Below are 6107 nucleotides of genomic sequence, written 5' to 3'. Positions count from 1 at the left end.
TGAGCTGCCGGCAAATTACCCGGAGCCGCGCGGCCGGATTCGCTGCTAGGCAACGGAGCCGCTGGGTGGGGGGGGGGGACGGGGGCGGGAGACCACCCAGGCAGCGCCCCCCTTCGCCGCGCTCCCCCGCCCGCCCGCGGGGCCCTCGGGGAGGAGGCGGCAGGGAGGTCCTGGAGGGGCGGTGCGCCGGCGGAGTCGGGAGAGACCCTGCTGAGAAAAGGTGTCTGCTGGCCGACCCAGCCGAGACCCAAAGACTCCTTTCCTGCCCTCGTTCTCGCTCCCTCAGTCCATCCCCCCACCGAGGCCAGAGTCCTCGCCCTCAGATGCGGACCTGATGAGCGCTCCAAGACTCCCAGCCCACTGTGAGCGCAGGGCCCGGCATGATCTAACCAGCTCCTCGCACCCGCCCAGCGTTCCCTCCAGCCCTGCAGAGCCACAGCGAACGTCCTAAACCCAGCGCGGCCGCTTCTGCCTCTGTGCAGGTTGTGGCCCTTCCGTTTCGGCGGGCCACGTTCAAAACTGAACGTGCATCCCTTGAAGCTTTCCTTTATTCACCGCGCTCCTAACATAGTTGCTTCTCTCCTCGTGCCCCCGGTCACTCATTTATATATTTATTACTGCATTTGTGATACAGTCGATGTCCTTGGCAGTCTGCCTCCCTCACTAGGCAGTAAGTAGGTGCTCAGGAACGCTGAGTGAGTCATGCGGGAGGTGCAGAAACCAGTCTTGGAAAGGACTGGAAGTGGGGAACAGTCCCTTTACTAAGCGTCTATCGACCGTCCCATCTGAGTGCTGCTTCTGCCAGGTCCCTACTGATGAACCCCGAGTGGCAGACGAGGGTAAAACCAGTACACTGGTGTGTAAAGTTTGAGAAAGAGAACAAGAATCTCTGATAAATCCATTCCTGTAATACAACAATTTCTTGGTCAGTTCTTCCAGACTTGTTTATGATTACATCATAAACATTTCATGTTACTACACAGTCTCCGTATCCATCATTTGGAGAATGTCCTTAGGACAGAGTCCCAGAAGCGGGGGTGTTGGATCAAAAGTATGAACATTTTTAAGGCTTTTGCTACACGTTGCCAAACTGCTTTTTGAAAACTTGTGTCAATTAACATCCTCTCCAGGGCCTCAGTCCTGGGAAAGGGGGCCTTTTAGGCTGAGGGGGTGAACACCTAGTGGGTTTGCCACTTCCATTGGTCCATTCGTCCAGCAAAATGCCTGTGGAGGAACTAATACACATATGATGCTGTTGGCCAAGTAGTGCTTACACATTAAAAGCAGCTTACGTAGGAGTTCCCACTGTGGCTCACCGGGTGAAGAACAAGATATAATGTCCATGAGATGCAGGTTTGATCCCTGGCCGTGCCCTGCCAGTTAACAGCATTGATGCAAACTGCAGCATAGGTTGCAGATGTGGCTCGGACCTTGCATTGCTGTGGCTGTGGCTGTGGCTGCGGCCGGCAGCTGCAGCTCAGATTCGACCCCTAGCCTGGGAACTTTCATGTGCCTCACTTGCAGGCCTTAAAAAAAAAAAAAGTAGCACACACACGTAGCACTTCATTTCTCCTCTTGCAGAGGAGGGGTCCTGTTGTGGATAAAGTACACCCGCAGCAATTCTCTGAAACTAGAAATGGCCTCTAAACTAGGAAGTTTGGGGCCCTAGGTTGCTCTTGCAGCTACAGCAAAAGATAGGTATGGCTGAGGAGCTCCCCCTGTGGTGCTTGGGTTTCTGCAAAGGCATGAGTTCGATTTCCAGCCCTGGAACATCCATGCGGCCATTAAAAAAAAAAGAAGAGGGAGTTCCCGTCGTGGCGCAGTGGTTAACGAATCCGACTAGGAACTATGAGGTTACAGGTTCAATCCCTGGCCTCGCTCAGTGGGTTAAGGATCTGTCGTTGCCATGAGCTGTGGTGTAGGTCGCAGACACGGCTCGGATCCTGCGTTGCTGTGGCTGTGGTGTAGACCAGCAGGTCCAGCTCCGATTCGACCCCTGGTCTGGGATCCTCCATATGCCGCAGGTGCGGCCCTAAAAAAGGCAAAAAGACGGAAAAAAAGATGGGTAGAGCTGGGTGTTATCAAGGCTGGAAGAAGAGTAGCTTTCCTGTAAGTAGCTCTTGAGACCTCCTTTCTTCTTGCTAGATTTACAAGACACAAGTTACACGGGGGAAATGGATTTCTAATTGCCTGTGCCTTGGGACTCTGGCTGCACAGCAGGCCCACCACTGCTAACAACGGAGGCAAAATCCAGCATTTCTATGGATCTTTCAGGGCAAGGCCTGCCTGCGGAGAAAATTTCTTGACTTGTAGCGTTCGAAGGCCAGGGTGGGAGAAATTGGTCAGCAGTTCCAGGAAGTCCAAATCGGGGCCTGGCGCCCACTCACTGCTGAGCTCCAAAGTGACCTCTCTTCTCCCAGCAAGTGAGTTACTGAGAGCAGCTGAGCTCAGCCCCGGAGAGCTAAAACCAGACCTTAGGGAACAGGAAAGGAGGTAGAAGTCCCCTTTTCTCTCTAGAAAATGCTTCACCGCCGAAGAGCTTGCTTCAGTCACTTCCACCGGACCTGGGTATGTGTTTTGGGCCCCAAACCAGAGAAGTTCGCCCAGGAACAGCGGAAGAGTAACCCTCTGTTATCACCAACGAGTAAATCCACCTACGGATCAAAGAGACAAATGCGCCTTAAGGTCTCTGAGGGGGGCACCCCTTTGCGAAGCTCTGGGCTTATACGGTGGGCACTTGCCTAAGAGGGAGCACGGAGACCACAGGGGAACCACTGGGAGCTGCCTCTCGAGGAGCTCTCCAGACGTGAGACACACTGGATGAGCGAGGCAGGAGGGCGACAGAATCTAAAAGAAATACCAGCACTTTTTGCGACATGGATGGACCTAGAAACTATCATGCTAAGTGAAGTCAGCCATACAATGAGACAGCAACATCCAATGCTTTCACTGACATGTGGAATCTGAAAAACGGACAGACGGAACTTCTTTGCAGAACAGACGCCGACTCACAGACATGGAAAAACTTACGGTCTCCGGGGCAGACCGTTTGGGGGGTGGGGGGATGTGCTTGGGCTGTGGGATGGAAATCCTGTGAAATCAGATTGTTATGATCATTATACAACTACAGATGTGAGAAATTCATTTGAGCAATTAAAAAAAGAAAAAAACATAAAAATAAATAAAATAAAGAGAAAGAAGACATGGTTCGAGGTCTGGGTCTTTCGTTTACTGACTGTGAGATCTGGGGCAAGTCACAGTATTCCCGACATTGACCTCAGGATTAAATGAGATAATACATATGCCTGAGGAACAGTGCCAGGAAAAGTGAGAGGAAACACAGACACACACAGCGAGTGGCCAGCCTGGATTCAGGGTAGGGTCCACGTGGGCAGAGCCAGGGCAGGCCTTCTTTCCCTGGAACTGCCCCAAGGCACTCCTTACCATGTTTTGGGCTGGCTTCCAGAATCTGGACCAGGCAAAGTCAATGACCAGAGATGTGCGGGGGGAAGCTGAGGTGCTGGCAGACCCCTCCTGCCACCCACCATGTTTAGGGGCCAAGCCTGGGAATATATGCCCCTCCCCTCTAGGCAGCTTTAGGCCAGTTGCACCTGTCAGGTCTCTAGTGCCAGAGGCTGCAAGCAAAGATTATAGAGAATGGACTTTGACCATGAAAATGGGGAAAGGAGAGAAGAGGAGAATCAAAGCAGCACCTCCCGTTTGTCCAAGGCAGAAAAGCCCCCGATGCCGTCCTTCCCGGAGGCGGCAGACGGCTCAGGTCATCCTGACCTTCCGCAGAATGTGTCCTCCGGCTCAGCCTCTTTGCCTCCGTGTCAGCTCCATCAGAGCTGGGCTTTCTAGACCTTCTGTCTGGGTGGCCCTTCCCACACCCCTCCCCCTTCCTCAGACACACTTAACTATTTAGAAAGCAGCCTATAGGGGAGGTCCTGTCGTGGCGCAGCAGAATCAAATCCGACTAGGAACCATGAGGTTCCGGGTTCCATCCCTGGCCTCGCTCATTGGGTTAAGGATCTGGCGTTGCCATGAGCTGTGGGTTAAGGATCTGGCGTTGCCATGAGCTGTGGGTTAAGGATCTGGTGTTGCCATGAGCTGTGGGTTAAGGATCTGGCGTTGCCATGAGCTGTGGTGTCGGTTGCAGACGCGGCCTGGATCCTGTGTTGCTGTGGCTGTGGTGTAGGGTGGCAGCTACAGCTCCAAATAGGCCCCTGGCCAGGGAACCTGCATAAGCTGCGGGTGTGGCCCTAAAAAGACAAAAGACAAAAAAGAAAAAAGAAAGCAGCAAAGATCTGACTTACCTACTTCTTCGGGGGTAGGGATGCCTGTGAATAACCAAAAAAAAGTACTCTTTGCAGTTCTCTGGAAATAGAAACAGCTTCTAATCTGGGCTGTGCAGACCCTGGGACTGCGCTTGGAGCTCCAACTAAAGAGGTCCCCCCAACCCCGTTTCCAGTGCAGAGGGGGATGGGATGACAAGAGTGATGTGGTGAAGAACTGGGAAGTTCAGCTTCTGAACTTGGGAAAGAGCTTGGAGGGCAACCTCGGCAGGGGTGAGGGCAGTCAGTCCCCTCACAAGCTCAGGAAGGTAGGGGAGAGGCGTTATGGGGGGTGGTTCTTGGAGCAGGAGACCTCACATTTTTCCTTATCTGGCAAGTGCCTAGAACCCTGTTCCTGGGAGTTTCCATTGTGGCTCAGTGGTAATGAACCCACCTAGTATCCATGAGGATGTGGGCTCAATCCCTGGCCCCGCTCAACGAGTTAAGGATCCAGTGTCACCACGAGCTGTGGTGTAGGTTGCAGACGTGGCTCGGATGGACCTGGCATTGCTGTGGCTGTGGTGCAGGCTGGCAGCTGCAGCTCTGACTCGACCCCTAGCCTGGGAACCTCCAGATGCCATAGGTGTGGCCCTAAAAAGAAAGAAAGAAAAAAAAAAAAGGAACCCTGTTCCTCAGCTCCTCCCGAGTCCTCTCTGCCTGGCATCGAAGGCCCCCTTCCCCCCACCTCATGCAGCATCACTGGAAAAGGCAGGGCAGAGTCTGTAACCTCAGCCTGCCTGGCTCCTCTGGCTTCTGTCCCATGGAGAGGTGGCTGGCCAGTAGACATTCAGCTGCTCACTACATTTCAAACCCCTGTAGATGCTGCCAAAAAGAAAGAAAAACTGTCCCTGCCTTCAGGTGGACAAACAGAGCAAAGAGAAGAGAAATCCTGGGTGCCCAGCTAGTTCTGGAGTTGCTGGAGACAATGGCAGCAGGTTCCTGAGCTGGGGGCTGCTCTCAGCTGGGACTCAAACTCAGCAAGGCCTCCCCCTGGGGGACACTTACCTTGGCTGTTTTCTCCAGCTCCCTCCTGTCCTTGGAGCAGGAGCTGCTCATGGGCTTGTGCAAGGGCCGCAGAGGAGAGTCAGAGTTCCCAGGGCTCAGAGGGAAGAGCAGAAAGGGGGAGCTCTGGGACAGTGTACCCATCTTCTCTTCCCCTCTCCTCCCCTCCCTCCAAACCCACCCAGTTCTACCCCCTTTCTGCAGTCAAGGAAGTCTTTCGGCCAGAAGACTGCGAGAGAGGACAGAACCTGCCAGTAGGTCCCAGTTCTCCATTTTGCAGATGTGGAAACTTAGGTTCAGAGGAGAGACAGTGATTTGGCCAAATCCGAACAACATTCCAGAGGGCAGACCTTCCATCCAGGCCAGAGCTGTCTCCAGCATCATCTGAGCCCCACAAATTTAACTTCAGTTCCAAAGGGGATCAGTGGGAGTTCCTGCTGTGGCTCAGCAGGAAAGAACCCGACTAGTATCCCAGACGATGCAGTCCACCCCTGGCCCCGGTCAGTGGGTTAAGGATCTGGCGTTGCCGTGAGCTGTGGTGTGGGTTGCAGATGCGGCTCAGATGTTGCATTGCTGTGGCTGTGGTGTAGGCCAGCAGCTGTAGCTCTGATTCAACCCCTAGCTTGGGAACTTGCATATGTTGCACCTGCGGCTCTAAACAAAAAAGAAAAACAAACAAACAAAAAAACCCAACCCAACCCAACCCGAAGGAGATCATTTCTGGCCCCTCCGCCGTTCTTTATTACCCCTTTATTTTTATGTATGTATGTG

At 53.4% G+C, this 6107-nt stretch overlaps 1 long non-coding RNA gene across 1 annotated transcript; it reads right to left on the bottom strand.

The window, feature by feature from the left end:
• Positions 1-2559: 2559 nt before the first annotated feature.
• Positions 2560-5478, bottom strand: LOC146403014 (uncharacterized). The gene is made up of 3 exons (XR_014808532.1): positions 5340-5478; positions 4317-4340; positions 2560-2654 (listed from the first exon to the last, which is right to left on the bottom strand). It is a non-coding gene; the product is annotated as an uncharacterized LOC146403014 (long non-coding RNA).
• Between the last annotated feature and the right edge of the window lie 629 nt (positions 5479-6107).

Source organism: Sus scrofa, chromosome 6 (genome assembly GCF_054392235.1).
Source record: "Sus scrofa isolate SSC_HxYL_T2T_F1_AM1 chromosome 6, Sscrofa_HxYL_maternal_Yorkshire_Landrace_v2.0, whole genome shotgun sequence".
NCBI lineage: Eukaryota > Metazoa > Chordata > Mammalia > Artiodactyla > Suidae > Sus > Sus scrofa.
The sequence above is the reverse complement of the archived record's forward strand: the minus strand, read 5'-3'. Positions and strand labels throughout refer to the sequence as shown.